This window comes from Diabrotica undecimpunctata, chromosome 3 (genome assembly GCF_040954645.1).
Source record: "Diabrotica undecimpunctata isolate CICGRU chromosome 3, icDiaUnde3, whole genome shotgun sequence".
In the NCBI taxonomy this organism is placed as follows: domain Eukaryota; kingdom Metazoa; phylum Arthropoda; class Insecta; order Coleoptera; family Chrysomelidae; genus Diabrotica; species Diabrotica undecimpunctata.
This window is the reverse complement of record NC_092805.1, coordinates 77891216-77909039: the sequence shown is the minus strand read 5'-3', so window position 1 is coordinate 77909039 and position 17824 is coordinate 77891216.

Here is a 17824-nt window from a genome sequence, read left to right as displayed (position 1 = left end):
CAAACCGACCGATATTTAGGTATCTAAAATATTATTTTAAGGATTAATACCGGCAACATCTATTGGCTCTAAAATGATGCCAAATACAGTGATTTTACCGCTCGATGTTAAAACGTAGGTTTGACGTAAAAAATTAAAGATATAAAAAAAATCGGAATATTGAAAAACCGACAACAGTGCCAAGCCTACAAAGGTGCCCTAAACGAACATACACAATTTATAAATAGAAAATGATAGCAATTCTTGGTGATGCTAAATTACTGCAAGATGAAAAGAGTTCAAAAGGATAGCGGGATGTATATATATATATATATATATATATATATATATTGTTATGATATGTAAAATCGAGAAAAATATTGGTTTGTTTAAAAATATTTCAAAATTCAATAACATTAAAATAATTCAGATAAGTAGGATAATATCCAACAAACATTTCGAAGAAGGAGAGTTATTAATTTCTGGAATTACCTGTACTAAACAAAATGTAAGCTTTGCATAAATTATTTCTTTGTTATACTTGAGTGACCCGCATAATTTTAAGTGAAATCCCAAAGACAATTGAAATACATTAATGCAGTGATTAAAGACAATAGAAGGGATTATAGAAAGAGGTTTTTGTTAGTTTTTAAGAATTATAGAAAAATATTATTTGTAAATAAGTTTTAGGAAATTTATAATTATAGGTAAAAATTTGTTTGTTATCGAAATGAAAAAATGGGGGAATTGTGACGAGTTTTGATTGGCGGAGATTGAAAAAGGTGGGATAAGTATGTAGGAAAAAGTTTAGCGAGATTGAGCAGAGAGAAGAGAGCGTCAGTTAGTTTTCCAAATCTGTAAGAGGAACAGTGATTGTTCTCTGGCGGTTCCTGAAATGTAGCAAGCAGTAGTGTTGAATGTTAGTGAGTTTTTGTGGAGTTAGTGTATCTGACAGAAGCTGAAGCAGCAAAATATTGTAAGTCATATTTCTCTACTTATATTCCAAGAGTCACTGTTCAGGCCAACGAGAGATTCAGTTTATCGTAAAGAGAAGATATTCCAAGAGTCATTTTTCACTCGGGCCAACGAGAGATTCAGTTTATCGAGAGGAGAAAGGCTATCATAATTTGAAGGATTTGTGCTTTTGAAGGAGATCATTAAGGACGATATACTTGCAACAATCTGTTGTAAGATTGCTGATTACATAGGGAGCGGTTGAGAGGAGATAATACAGTCTACAAGGAACAAGGATTTGGACCACTCATCATCAGAGAGAGATATTTTTGTTTTCTGCAGTTTTTTTTTTCTTTTATTGATAAAACAATTTTTACACGTAATTTAGAAAGGATATAAATATTTTTATTAGGAGAGTTAGAATAGTTTGGGATTTTGAGTTTTCAATTAATATTGTTTGTACCATAAATTTTGATTGTTCACGTACGGAGAACAAAATTTTGAGAATCCTTATATGAGATTTGTTTATTGAAAACTTTTGAGTGTGAATTATTTCATTATTTTTATTTCAATATATAGTGTTAGATCATATGTGTTTTTTATTATTCCGGTATTCTCTGGACCTTACCTTTCACATGTAATAGCATAGATATTGAAGCACGAATTTAACCCTGAGATAAAAGAATTAAAAATTGTGATAGAGTCATAATCATATCATTTAAATAATTTTAATTAATCAAAAAAATTAATTAGCTAATTATTGCTTGGCGCACCAAGACTTTAAATATCACAATAATATATATATATATATATATATATATATATATATATATATATATATATATATATATATATATATATATATAATCAATAAACCTACCCTAAGGTGTTGGGTGTAAAGTCTCTTTTTAGGTTTCATATACAAACTTCCACCAATTCTTCTTTTGTTGCTTGCCAATTTCTTCGCTTGCTCCTTGGTGACCCCTCTCCTGTCAAGGATGGCGGCAATTTCATCGTCCCAGGTCTTCGTGGGTCTGCCCCTCGGTCTTTTCAAGGTTCTTCTCGCTTCACGCGTACCATCTTAGTTGGGCTTCTTCGATTTTATTCTCTATTTATTGGACTTCAAGGCGTTCTCTTATTTCATCGTTCCGTATCCTGTCCATTCTGGTCACCCCTAGTACTCTTCTTAGATACTTCATTGTAATACTTTGCAGTTTATTTTTTAGTCTGGTGGTGAGCGTCCAGCTTTCACATCCAAATGTTAAGATAGGTACTATCTTTATATTTATATATATATATATATATATATATATATATATATATATATATATATATATATATCTATAGAGTAAGATAATACTAGGAGATATTTCTTCTTATAGTGCTACCCATATCCCATTACACCCATGTGACAAATGGTATTCCATTTTCGCTGTTTTTATCGTGGTTAGGAGATACATCAGAATCAAAAGGAATAATGTATATTCCAAATATATAAGAAAATATAATTGCCTAAAGGTGGTGACATTTATTGTACTTGTTAATGTATAGTATTATAAATAAATTATTACAGATGACAATTCGATTACAGTATTATGTTTGATGTATACTTTTCACATTTTTATCAGAACAGCAAACTTTGATATTTACAAAAAATTTTAAAATTCAAAGAAATCATAAACTTAGTATAAAATATTTTTTGTGAATATAAATAGACAGTAAAATGCGTATAGATTTCAGTTTATCAGATATGAACAATGCTTGCAAGAATAATATTTGGACTACACACATGAGGATTAAAGCATTAAAAATTAAATATTAAAGAGCTGAGGACTATTTTAGACATCCCTTGTTGCTAAAGAAATACTTATCTTCACAGAGACCTAGGAATCGACACAGCAAAGTAAATTATTCACTTTTACTTAGTCCTTTGCGCTGTCTGAATATCTTCACCAATGTTTTAAATGTATTAAAAGAAACATGATTTTAATCAAGATATAAAAAAAACCAATTTTTGCTCTTGGCTAATACGATGATATTTCCAGAAAATGTTCTCGTGTTAGATACTATGCAGATAATTTGTACCTAATTATTAAGTAAGCATTAAAATACAAACAATTTAATATTTTTTTATTATTCATAAAGGTACTACTAGAAAATTTCAAATGGTTGGATTCAGACTATAATGTAAGATATTTATTTAAGCGTTTCCTATAATGCTTCTTCTTATTGCACAATCTTTTATTAAGATATATAAGATATAAATAATTTTTGGATTTATTTGCAATAACAGTATTATCTGCATTCTCTCTCTTTTGTCGTTTCCCCATTATTGAGCTCGCGTCAACGAAGAGTCCAAGTATCTGCCCCGTATAGGAATATTAAGAATACCCCTATAGAAATATTGAGAATTTACCAGTCTCATCTTGGTATTTTGAAAGACAGATCTGTCTTTCCAAACTTTAGTTAGGCGACACATCGCATTTTTTGCCATACCAATACGTCTCCGAACTTTTGCTTCACACATCGTTAGTTATAATAGAGCCGAGGTAGACAAAACTGTTCACTATCTGGAATGCCTTTAATATGTTGGTCAGTTGAATAGTGTGGTAGTATTTGTCTTAGCTTTATTGACTTTCAGAACAACTTTATTGCTTTCGTACCTTCGAATCTTCGCAGGAGATTAAACATTTCTTTTTTATTTGCTGCTATAAGGTCAGTGTCATCAGCCAACTTTGAGACTTTCCTACCAGCCACTGTTACTTCATCGGCCCATCCATCTCAAGCTATTCTCATGACATATTTACCATAAATGTTGAATAAGCCAGGTAACAACACGCATCCTTGTCTAGCACCTGTCTCGGTCTTGAATTGGTTTGAGAACTTCTGATCCAGTCATACTGTTGCTATATTGAACTGGTAGAAATTTTAAATAAGTACTAAAGGTGGATTCGTGTGGGCATTTCTTTTAAAATGGACCACAGATCTGCGTTCTGCAAATTATTAATTGGGACGTCGTTTATGTGGATCCCATTGTCTACTACGTCTTATACAGCCTTGTCGAAGATGTAATGTAAATAAGAAACAACTAAGGCTATAGGATAAATCCCTGACGAACTCGTTGTATAACTATTTCGCCCATTTTGTCTTGTTCTAACCTTACGGATGCTCTCTGTCCCCAATATTGTTTTGTAAGAATTAAATATCGTTGCTATCTAGGCCCTTCTCTTGTAAAATCTTAAAAAGCACTGTGTGTTTTATTTTATTTTAAAATCTAATTAACATCATCATCATCATTATCAACCTGTATGCGTCCACTGCTAAACATAGGTCTTCCTCAGCTTTTTCCATCTGTCTCTGTCTTGTGCGGCTTGCATCCAGTTATTGCTAACACGCTTCAGGTCATCAGTCCATCTAGTTGATGGGCGTCCTGTGCTTCGTATTACTTCTTGTCTTGGTCTCCATTATAATGTCCTGAGTTTCCTATAAATCCTGAGTTTTGTCCATCGGTTGTCTGATAATCTGCCGACATGTCCTGTCCAATTCCATTTTAACGACGCGATTTTTTCGATAGCGTCTGTTTTTTTTTAGTTCTACGACCTATTTTTTCATTTGGGATTCGGTCTCTCAAGGAGATACCCAACATCTGGTGCTCCGTGGCTATCTGAGTCACGCGAATCTCTATCTAACATTTTTTATATATTAAAAAAATTTATTTCTGACACTGTAAGGCCTTGACATTTGACAAAGTCGGACAGAAACGGCCCCTGCTCCTGAGGTGTGAGAAATAGGAAGAGGATCCCTCATTGTGAAAACAGGGAGTGAACTACCGCGACGTACCTGGGACGGCACCCAGTAAGCCGTACTGACAGCGGTCATTCGGTGGAAAAAAAACAGAGTCGTCTAAGTAGAATTTTCTTATATCTTAGAAACTATTTGTTCACTGCCTTACGGCAATATGAGTGATATTTCCCCCAGAAAGTGTTGTCACGCAGGTGACAACACAAGAAGAAGAAGAGAATGATTTAGCCAAATCATCAAACCCCTCTGTTGCCAGCTCGATCGAGCTATATAATAAATTTATTAAGTCGACTAATCCCGCGATCGACGACATAGAAATCGTGATATCTTCTGACGATGACTCCTATCTGCCCGAGTCGGAGGAAGAAAAAAAGAGCGAAATCGACACCGATGACGAAGTTAATACGATGGACGCCATCGACGAAGAGCCGAGCCCAGCTGCAGAATCGCTCGAAGCCCCGCCCCCAACTGTAGTAGAGACACCACCCGTCGTAGACAACGTCTCCAAAAATGAAGCCGAGCCCGAAATCGGCAAGAAAATGAAAAGGCTAAGGCCCAAATAAGACTCTCCGGAAGACGAAGAAGTGAAGAAAAAGGCCAGAGAAATGGCGGAAAGGGAAAAGGCCAATGAGCTTTTAAGGTCGGTCAATGTACTGACGGAACAGATCAAATCCCTAAAAGAAGAAAGCCGTATCCGCGAGGAAAAGGCGAATAAACAAATCCAAGACCTTCTCGCTCAGATGACTGAGCTGAGAAAGGAAAACAAAGAAAAGGACAAGGAGATACAAAAACTTGTACAGCATATAATGGAATTAACAGCAGCCAAGGAGAAAGAAGAGTCAATAATGGAAATCGACCCGTGGAAAGCCTTCCTCGATAACGACGTTATAAAGCTAGTGGAACTAGGAATCGGTTCACCTTCCCCCGCAAAGCCATCCGGTAGCAAAGGCAAGCCTAAACAGCCAGAAAGAATCATAACAACCAAAGAACCTGCAGGTTGAACACAAGTCCAAAACAAAAAAGGGAAAAAGACAGGCACCTCTACTGAGAAACCAGACAGTAGTGTCAAAAAAAAAATAAGCGTCGCCGGAAAGCAGACGCAGATAATAAATCAGCGGAAAGAAAACAAATTTAACAAGCCTGCGAAAGAGGCTCATGAAAGAAGCCAGAAAAAGAAAACTGCCCAAAATAACTTGAGCAAAAATAGCCAAGTTGAAAAAGAAAACGATGTACCAAAAGACTCACCGCAAACAAGCGAGGAGCCTATAGTAAAAGAGCCAATAGTAAAAGAGCCGAAACCACCGGCGATAATCCTAAAAACTGTAGGAGAACACCAAAAAATCCTGCAGAGAGCAGCCAACCAAGGCATAATATCAGTCAACAAGTTTGCACGATCAGGCAGATCGATTGTTATTAACACAAAAACCAGAAAAGATTACCTAGGAATGGTACACATCCTAGAAGAACACACCCCAAAAGTAGAATTCATCTAAAATCCTCCGAAAGGACAAAAAACCCATACCTCCCCTACATGGAGTAAACGGGATTGTCCATACGGAAATCGACAAAGCCGAAGTCATAAAGGACGAACTAGAAAGGGCGTGTAGAAACAACGAACACCCCGACGATGACATAGATTTTGAAGAAGAGGTAGAAAGAGCAGCGAGAAGACTTAGAAGGAAAAAGGGCAGAATAAATATTACACACACATCTCCCAAAGAAATAAAGGAACTTATAAAAATGACAAATGCCAAAAAAGTCCCAGGACCCGACAACATCACAAATAGGGCGCTGAAAAATCTACCAACAAAAGCTATTGTTTATATCACTAACATAATAAACAACATGCTAAAATTACGATATTTCCCAGATAGGTGGAAAGAAGCACACGTAATAATGATTGCAAAATATGGTAAAAACGGCACATTTCCGCAAAATTACAGACCTATCAGCTTATTATCATCTATAAGCAAGATAACAGAAAGAGTCATACTAAAAAGACTCAATGAAGAATCACAAATGCTAGGAACCATACCAGAGGCTCAATTCGGGTTCAGAAGCGAACACTCCTGTGAATTACAGGTACTACGACTTACAGAATTTATCACCAAAGGATTTAATGAAAAAATGTACACAGCTACAGCTTTTCTGGACGTCAGCAAAGCCTTCGACAGAGTCTGGCACCATGGACTCATCTATAAAATGAATGAATTTGGTTACAGTGAGGCGATGACATGCCTCCTTGCGTCATATCTAGCCAATAGAAGGTTCAGAGTTCGGATAGGGGCAACCCTGTCCGAAGTCGGGACCCTCGAGGCGGGTGTGCCTCAGGGAGCGGTGCTATCGGCATACCTGTACACCATCTATACGGCCGACACGCCAAAAGAGCCAGGCTCTCTGTTGAGTCTTTACGCTGACGACACAGCAATAGCTGTTAGCTGGAGAAACCCGGATCATGCAGCTAATCACCTGCAAAGAGCACTAAACAGATTCCAAAGATGGTGCATAAAATGGAAAATAGCCCTAAATCCAGACAAAACAGAGGCTGTAATGTTTAGTCACAGAAGAAATGTACCAAATCGCGAAATTACAATCGAAAACACCCCAGTAGACTGGACCAATTAGGCTAAATACCTAGGGGTACATCTAGATAAGAAACTAACGTTCACTGAGCACATCAATCAGCAAATACACAAAGCCAAAGCGTTGAAAAGTCAGCTCTCAACACTTATTGGAAGGAAAAGTAAACTACAATTTAAAACCAAAATCAGGGTTGCGAATAGTATTATCCTGCCAGTCCTAATATATGCATCCGCTGCGTGGGGACACACCTGTAAAACAAACTGGAAAAAGATACAGACCACTCAAAATCAAATAGTCAGAGATGCCCTTAAGATACCAAGGTTGTAGCGTTTTAAATTTGTTAATATTTAATATATATACTTAATAGAATAAATTCTATTTTAAGTTTTGTCTTCAGTTGTTTCAAAATATAGTTGTTTTGTCTCTGTTACATTGTAAGGTTAAATTATGCCGGTTTAAACTAGGAATCGAGGACGTTTAAAATAATCAATATAATACGTGTTATGTGTTATTTCGACGAATTTAAAAGAGTGGTTTTTTTCGTTGAAAACGATTTGTTTACATTCGAGTCCCCTAATACAATATTGCAAGTCAGGTATACGATTTTTCTAAGACGTATTAACTGATAATATTTTTTTTTTGTCTTTGTTTACATTAAAATTTCCCCATTCTCTGTATGTATTGTGAGGTAAAAAATTTACAGTTAACCAATTTAAAAGTAGATGTTTCGAGATTATTTTTTGTCGGTTCGTTGCTAAGAACTAGGTCAAGTGGAGGGTAGATTGTTAGTTTTAAGTTTGTAGGCAAAAACTAGCTGTGAGACGTAAAAGGAAATGTATTTTGCGTTGAAATTTGTAAAATGTAAGGCATCGAGGAGTCAAGCAAGAAACTTCAGAGTAGATAGATGTTTGGGCGATTTTGAATCGCGAGTCTATTCAATTTTTTGTGTTATGTCTTAAGACCGGTTAAGTGATAATACTCTTTGCATAATGGCAGTTTAAAACAGAGTAATCACCATAAGATTTGTGCACCCGCACTGAAGAAATTTTGTAAAATGAGTATATAGGATGTCCCCGTTGTCAGCTTGCTTCCTCCACAGAACATAATTCTACATCTCTTGATTGTTCGTCCCTGAGTATGGTCAGTATGGAAATGGTTGTTTTGGCCCTGTTGGAGAATATGTCCAGATAGGTGTTCCATAGATGTTAACAATTTTTTTTTAAGTTAAGTGAAACAAGTGAAATTAAGGTAACAATTAACATTTTAAATTTTAAAGTAAAGACAGACATTTTTTTGATAATTATTAATAATTGCTTTCATTAAAATTTAAAAGGATTTGTAATAAATAATAAATTGTAAATTTTATGGTTTAACTTAGTTGTCATTTTAATTGTTTTTTTTAATTTAATGTTAACATATGACAGCTAGCTTTATTTGTTTCGATATTAATTTGTTTTGTTTGTTTTAAACAAAGGTTAATTTCTGTGCGGTAACATTTGTAAGTTTTTGTAGTATCTCCAACCCCTTTGTAAACGGAATTTGTAAACGGACACATGTAAGTTTTTTTTTATTCTGTATTTGGCAATTATTTATAAAGTATATTTTTTATGCCATTTATGTGTTGATAACTGTTTGTATGAGACAAAAATAAACGTTTTGATTTGTTGCTCTGATCCTTTTTTGTTTTTATTTTAGAAAATCTCCTAATCTTTTTGTATGTTTACTTTTTAGGAAGGAATAAACTTTCTTTTCTCCAGCAGGAAGTTTTCTCGAAGCGGCGTCCCTTTTAAATAGCTAGAGGTATTTCTTCTGGTCTTTTTTTGCCCATTTGTCCAGGAAATTTATGCAAGTAACCCCTTGTTTTCATATTTTGGTAGTTACCCCAATCTCAACCCCCTTGCCATTCACTTATCCACGACTCCAGCTCTCCAACAACCCCCTGAGTGCCGTTCGCATCAGTAACGATTGTTTTGCTTGCCTTATCTTCGCCCCCATAGTTTCTGTCCCCAATTGTCTACCCCATATTCATACCCTATGACAGGCAAAATAATTTCGTTACAAGGTACGTACCCTTGAGATATGTATATAGAGACTTAAGACAAACAAGAATCCTACGCACGCTAGACGAGAGAGCATATGGAATTTTCAACGGACTAAGAAACCACCTAAGCAGAATATTAAGAGAGCTGACTAACTACAATGAAAACATAAGGACGGTACACACAAGACCAAAACAACAGATAGCTCGATATAGGGAGAACCCGAACGAATAAATAAAGAATGAGATGGTTGCAAGAAGAACGAACAAAGAAATGCAGTCAATCAGAAAACACACCAAAAAAAAACTCTGGCGAGAGGGTACGCTTTTATTTTTTAGGTTTTTAGGTTTTTAGGTAATTATAAGTCCAATATACAACGGGGTGTGTGAGAGCATTATACACTTGGGAATGCACACCCCAACACACGCACACAAATAGGATTAAGGGAATAAAAAAAGGAAAGAATTGATGTTCAGGCATTTTATAGTCCCGAAGCACCAAGGAAGTCCACAAAAAAAAAAAAAAAAAAAAAAAAAAAAAAAAAAAAAAACTAAAAAAGTGTTTTCTGATTAAATAACGTAAGTTCATATTGATATATTTATACTTTTCATTAAACCGTTTAACGTAAATTTACCTTATATAGCAAATATAGAAGGGGCCCGTCAGGCCTTCTATATACCGCTTTGCGGAATAGGCCCTTAAGGCAGATCGAGTGAAAGATCTACTCGCGAAATCCGAGCACTGAGGTCATGTGCGGCATACATGGGCTTGGTGGCCGGACCCCTCTTGGGTGCTCAGCTGGCGAGGAGAACAAAATTTATTTTGCCAAATCGGCGGCTGAGTGACCGAGCACACACTCTTTTCCGGACATAGAGTCATCAGCTCAGGCTGATGGCTCTACGGTCGGAACACACGCTCTTTTTTTCTTTTTCTTTTTTTTTAGGGACTAAAGTCCCGACGTAAAGCTACAGTAAAATCAATAGAGTCAGTAAAGTAAATAGGGAGAAAAGCCTAGATGTGGCTACCCCTACAGTTACGTGGCATAGCCACACTCACTAAAAACCGAGGATGCCCTATTACCCAGGGCATCTTAAGTAAATTTCAGATCATAAGCCTCCTCATGTAAGTCACACGATGAGGAGGGGTGGAGGAAAAGCCTGGGGGTCAGATAGGTACCACTTTGACTAGCGAAGTGTGACCGGTTTGATCTTCGTACATGTGGATCCCATTGTCTACTACGTCTTATACAGCCTTGTCGAAGATGTAATGTAAATAAGAAACAACTAAGGCTATAGGATAAATCCCTGACGAACTCGTTGTATAACTATTTCGCCCATTTTGTCTTGTTCTAACCTCACGGATGCTCTCTGTCCCCAATATTGTTATGTAAGAATTAAATATCGTTGCTATCTAGGCTCTTCTCTTGTAAAATCTTAAAAAGCACTGTGTGTTTTATTTTATTTTAAAATCTATTTAACATCATTATTATCATTATCAATCTGTATGCTTCCACTGCTAAACATAGGTCTTCCTCAGCATTTTCCATCTGTCTCTGTCTTGTGCGGCTTGCATCCAGTTATTGCTAACACGCTTCAGGTCATCAGTCCATCTAGTTGATGGGCATCCTGTGCTTCGTATTACTTCTTGTCTTGGTCTCCATTATAATGTCCTGAGTTTCCTATAAATCCTGAGTTTTGTCCATCGGTTGTCTGATAATCTGCCGACATGTGCTGTCCAATTCCATTTTAACGACGCGATTTTTTCGATAGCGTCTGTTTTTTTTTAGTTCTACGACCTATTTTTTCATTTGGGATTCGGTCTCTCAAGGAGACACCCAACATCTGGTGCTCCGTGGCTATCTGAGTCACGCGAATCTCTATCTAACATTTTCTATATATTAAAAAAAATTATTTTAAGCAACAGTTCTTAAAATATATTATTGGCTAATTAAGCAAATAAACTCTGCCTGAATTTGTGTGGGGTGAATTGAGTAGCTCTATAACCGATGCAGCCGGTCCCAAGCCCGGATAAAAGAGGAGGGATAGAGGAGTAACACCTCTAAAAAAAACCAGGGTTCAGCTGACCCGGCTGATAGCACCCTGTTAGGGTCCCTGCCTGGGGTACAGCTGAAAACCGGTCAACGGTCTCGAGAGCAGAGGATGGCTGGAAAAGTCACAATGGTCAAGAGGGCGGAAGAACCAATAGCGTCTGATCCAGAATGGGCGGCTGAAGAAAAGGTCCTCCAAACGGGGGTTGTGGCGTTAGGAATTAGCAACCTAACACACAGAAAAACATAAGGGTAAGAAGAACGAAAATCGCAAGATGAAAAAGCCAAATACGGAAACACATCCCCGGGTGGAAATCCACACCTCTGATAGAGGGAGCCCCATCGGATACGGGGGGGGGGGGCAATGTTGCGAAGAGTTCGGAAGACCCAGTCTTATCAAAGCTCAACCAAAAATCGAAACGAAGAAAAGATAGAACATTCATATGTGCAACATGGAATATACAAGGATGGAACAAAAAGGCGACGGAAGTGATCAAAGAGTTTAAAGAAAGCAACATCGACATACTAGTAACAACAGAAACCAAAAAGAAAGGAAATGGAACGGAAGCAATAGAAGACCATATCCACTGCTGGAGCGGAGTTAATAAAGAATGTAGAGCAAAGGCAGGAGTGGGAATACTAATCAAAAATAAGTGGAAGAACAGGGTTAGAACATGGGAACCAATCAAAGAGAGAATAATTAAAATGCATATAGACATATACGGTAAAGAGACAGTGATACTCGGAGTATATGCACCAACAGACGATTCTCCGAGAGTAGAAAAAGAACATTTCACGGAACAACTCCAAAATCAAATAGAGCTAATTAAAAAGAACGTGGAGATAATTATAACAGGAGACCTTAACGGCAGAACTGGAAGAAAAGAAAACGATAAAGTAGTGGGGAGATTTGGAGAGGATGAAAAAAACGATAACGGAGAACGCCTGATTGAATTATGCGAACTAAACAACCTAAAAATCACCAACGGATTTTTCAGACATTAAAATATTCATAAATATACATGGACGCAAGAAACACGAAAGCTGAAATCGATAATAGACTACATAATAATCAAACAAGATACCACAATAAAGATCAAAGATGTGCGAGTCAAAAGAGGAGCAGAATATGGAACGGACCATAGACTACTGACAGCAAAAATGAGCATTAATTGGAGACATAACAAGACCCCCTCCACAGAAGAACCGTTGAACACTATAAGAGAAAAACAATACAATATAGAACTACTCCAAGAACAATCAATAAGAGAACTATACCAACAACGTCTAGACCAAAAATTAATAGAATTCAGATACGGCAACATCGAAGAAATATACGAGCATATAAAGGCGAGTATAAAGCAAGCAGCATTCAAAGCCCTTGGGGTAAAAGAACATATAACAAATAAACAGCACTATTATGAAATAAATGAACCAACAAAAAGAATAATTCAAGAAAAAAAGCAACTATACAGAAAATGGCTGACTACAAACAACGATGAAGTTTATAAAGAATATAGAGAAAAAGATAGAGAAGTGAAAAAACAAATAACACAGCAAAAGAATGAAGAATGGGAAAGAATCTGCTTAAATATTGAAACATATATAGGAGGTACAAGAACTTCGGAGTCATGGAAAGTACTGAGAGGATTGAAACAAAACTCAAAAGAAAAAATTAAATTGGGAAATATACAGGACAAAGAATGGAAGGACTACTACAAGGAACTATTAACAGAACAAAGACCACAATTCATTGGAAAAGAAAACAGGCGAAGACGAAGCAGATTCCCACAACAAGAAATAGAAATAACAGATAGGGAAATGAGAACGGCCATAAAAGCAATCAAAAATAAGAAAGCACCGGGACCTGGAGGCATCTCACCTGAGCTTATAAAATACGGATCAAAAAAATTACACCGGATGATACAATGGATATTTCAGAAAGCCATAAATGGAGAACAGCTCCCAAAGGAATGGACGGCGGCATATATGACATCTATATTTAAGAAAGGAGATAGAAAACGATGCGAAAACTACAGAAGAATAAGTGTAATATCATCAATAGGAAGATTATATGGGAAGATACTGCGAGAAAAGATAGAGCAAGCGATAAAAGGCAAAATCGGAGAGGATCAGGCAGGCTTCACGGCAGGAAGATCATGCATAGACCACATATACACACTGGAACAACTGTTGGAAAAGAAAAAAGCAAAAAATAGAGATATACACTTGGCATTTGTGGACCTGAGAAAGGCGTATGACTCTGTACCAAGGTCAGAACTATGGGAGGTAATGTACAAATTAGAAATACAGACGGAACTCATAGAAGCTACAAAAGCTCTGTATAAAGAAAATAAAGTGTCCATTAAAATGGGAACAAGAATCATAGGAGACTTCACCACAACAAAAGGGCTCCTGCAGGGTTGTTCCACATCTCCAACCCTATTCCAAATATACTTAGAGAAAGCCTTGACTACATGGAAAAGAAAATGCGAAGGCATGGGAGTACCGGTACGGAACGAATACCTATATACATTAAGTTTTGCAGACGATCAAGTAGTGATTGCACAAGACCAAGACGACCTCAGCTACATGATGAAGAAACTACAAGAAGAATATACCAAGGCTGGCCTAGATATTAACCTCGCGAAAACAGAGTACCTATCTACAAGTGAAGAAGACATAGAAGATCTACAGATTGATGACAACGTAACAATCAAAGGAAAGGATAAATTCAAATACCTGGGGTTTATAATCACGAAAAAGGCAACAACAGAGGAAGAAATTACACAAAGATTAGGACAAACAAGAACAGCAATCCGACAACTTAACTCAGTATGGTGGGATAGACACCTAAATATGAAGACAAAAACGCAGATTTATAAAACATTAGTGCGAAGTATTATGACATATGGGGCTGAAAATTGGATCATAAACAAGAAAATCAGCAGTAAGATAGTAGCAACAGAGATGGAATGCCTGCGAAGATGCTGCAGAGTAACAAGAATGGATAGGAGAAGTAATGACGAAATAAAGCAAAGAACATCAATAGAAACAGACATACTAACATATATAGAACAAAAAAGACTAAAGTGGTATGGACATGTAAGAAGAACTAGCGACAGCAGATGGATAAAGAAAATAACCGAATGGAGCCCCATAGGAAGGAGGAAAAGAGGACGACCCCGAAAATCCTGGAGGAACGAAGTAGACGACGCCATGAGTAAGAGAGGACTAAACGATGGAGAATGGAACAACAGAGAGAGATGGAAACGGTTGAGCGAGGGAAGGCAGTGAATACTGTAGAATCCCTAAATATATATATATATATATATATATATATATATATATATATATATATATATATATATATATATATATATATATATATATATATATATATAACTGTTTTGGATGGGTTGGAGTCAATAATAGGGCTATTGGTTAACTATTTTTTTATTCTCGAGCTTTCAATTGTGTTTACAATTATTATCAAGAGCTAAAAAAGACAAAATACTTACAAGGTTGAACTAAAAAGAAAAAACAATTTTTGTTAACTTATCAAATAAAAATTAGTTTGGTAAGTAAAAATCACTGCTTACATGTTCAAAATATTTAATACAAAAATGTTTTTATCTAATAAATGTTTCTCTGAAAAATTTTTTTAATTTTGAAAACATTTTTTTTAATATAAGAATAATTGAATTTATAAATAAGTTCAAATAGCAACCAATTACAAATAGCCTCAATGTCATAAATGCCAACATAAAATTTTTATTTTTGACAATTATATTGCCAAAAGTAAAACTTCGTTTAAACATTCGTTTTTGTTTAGTAACAAAAAGAAGAAGATTTATTCACCCTTGACAGATGTCTGAAAGAATGTGATAGATATATGGAGAATTAAATATGACATTTTACAAGTTTTATATATAAATCATAAAGAAAGAATATAATTATAAATTTTGCTTAAATTTTGAATTTCAGATCTTTTGTTTAAACTCTTATCATTTTTGCTAATACAAACCATTTCCAAAAAAGTCCTTTTAAATTTATTACTTTCACTACATAAAATTTTAATGTTATCAAAATCCATAATATGGTCTTTATCGATTACATGTTCTGCCAAAGCACAAGATGGTTTTTTAATTCTGCAATCACTTTTGTGAGAAGTAATGCGATTTGAAAGATTTCTTCCGGTCTCACCAACATATTCAGCCTCACACTGAGTACAACTAATGCTGTATACTAAATTCGTTTTTTCAAATTTGTCTATAGGATATTTAGTTTTAGAATATAAAGATGAAATAGTTTTGATGTTCTTTGTTGCTATTTTTATATTGTCAATAACCTTTAGTGTTTGTATTAATTTAGGTGTTAATGATGGTATAAAAGGTAGTGAATGATAATAGATGTTCTGATTGTTAGATACAATGTTTTGAGATTGAGCAAAAAATGATGTTAAATTATTTATATTACCAATATTAGAAAAAAGCATCCTATGTAGCATATCTGGAGGATAAGAGTTTTCAATTAGAATATTTTTTAATAACTGAAGATCTTCCTGTAGATAATCTGGATGAGAAAGTTTTAAAACACGTTCTTTTAATCCTGTTATAAGGTTCATTTTCATCTTATTTGGATGGTGAGAGTAATAGCTTATAAATCTATTACTACATATGGGTTTTCTGAACCATCTGGTTTTCAACATATTGTCTGTATTTCTTACAATTCTCATGTCAAGGAATGGTAGAGAATTATCTACCTCTTCCTCAACTGTGAATTGTATATGTTGATTATGACTGTTGAAAAAGCACTTCAGCACTACAGCATTAGTTGTACTCAGTGTGAGGCTGAATATGTTGGTGAGACCGGAAGAAATCTTTCAAATCGCATTATTTCTCACAAAAGTGATTGCAGAATTAAAAAACCATCTTGTGCTTTGGCAGAACATGTAATCGTTAAAGACCATATTATGGATTTTGATAACATTAAAATTTTATGTAGTGAAAGTAATAAATTTAAAAGGACTTTTTTGAAAATGGTTTGTATTAGCAAAAATGATAAGAGTTTAAACAAAAGATCTGAAATTCAAAATTTAAGCAAAATTTATAATTATATTCTTTCTTTATGATTTATATATAAAACTTGTAAAATGTTATATTTAATTCTCCATATATCTATCACATTCTTTCAGACATCTGTCAAGGGTGAATAAATCTTCTTCTTTTTGTTACTAAACAAAAAAGAATGTTTAAACGAAGTTTTACTTTTGGCAATATAATTGTCAAAAATAAAAATTTTATGTTGGCATTTATGACATTGAGGCTATTTGTAATTGGTTGCTATTTGAACTTATTTATAAATTCAATTATTCTTATATTAAAAGAAATGTTTTCAAAATTAAGAAAATTTTTCAGAGAAACATTTATTAGATAAAAACATTTTTGTATTAAATATTTTGAACATGTAAGCAGTGATTTTTACTTACCAAACTAATTTTTATTTGGTAAGTTAACAAAAATTGTTTTTTCTTTTTAGTTCAACCTTGTAAGTATTTTGTCTTTTTTAGCTCTTGATAATAATTGTAAACACAATTGAAAGCTCGAGAATAAAAAAATAGTTAACCAATAGCCCTATTATTGACTCCAACCCATCCAAAACAGTTATATATTTGTTCCAAACGAGTCACAAGTACTTCTTTTTTCTTATTCTTATATATATATATATATATATATATATATATATATATATATATATATATATATATATATATATATATATATATATATATATATATGTATATATATATATATATATATATATATATATATATAATTAAGCAAATAAACTTAAAATGTTCGCATTTGATTGTGTTGTTTTTTTTTTAAGAATTGAGATAAACGTTTTTCTACCAATCTTGTGGAATCCTGCAGCTTTTATAGATAGAGATGTTTTCCATATTCGATTAAACATCTTTATATGTACCTGATTTGGACCATAGCTTTTCCGCTTATACTAAATTTAATTGATCTGTTGACTTCCAAAGTTAGTTTATCAAGTGCTTCTGAGAGGTTTTACTTGTCAAACAATCTGGACATTTCTAGTGCAAATAGTTCTTCTATGTTTTTCCCAATAGTTACAAACTTCATTGTTTCTATTGTTTTAAATATAAGTTGATTACCATCTAACATCATATTTTTCAACTATTCAACATCTACAGGTTAAAATAACTCTTTATTTTTTTAAAATAATCTTTTTACTTTCCTTCTAAATGTGTTTCATTTTTCTTTTGTTCATTTCTTTTTTTTTGTCCTCTGATCATTCTCCATATTCCTTTTTGTGTTCCGTAGAAGTCATGTTCCATCTGTTTTAAGAAGCTTTGCCAGTGTTTCCTTTGATTTGTCTAACTAAAATATTC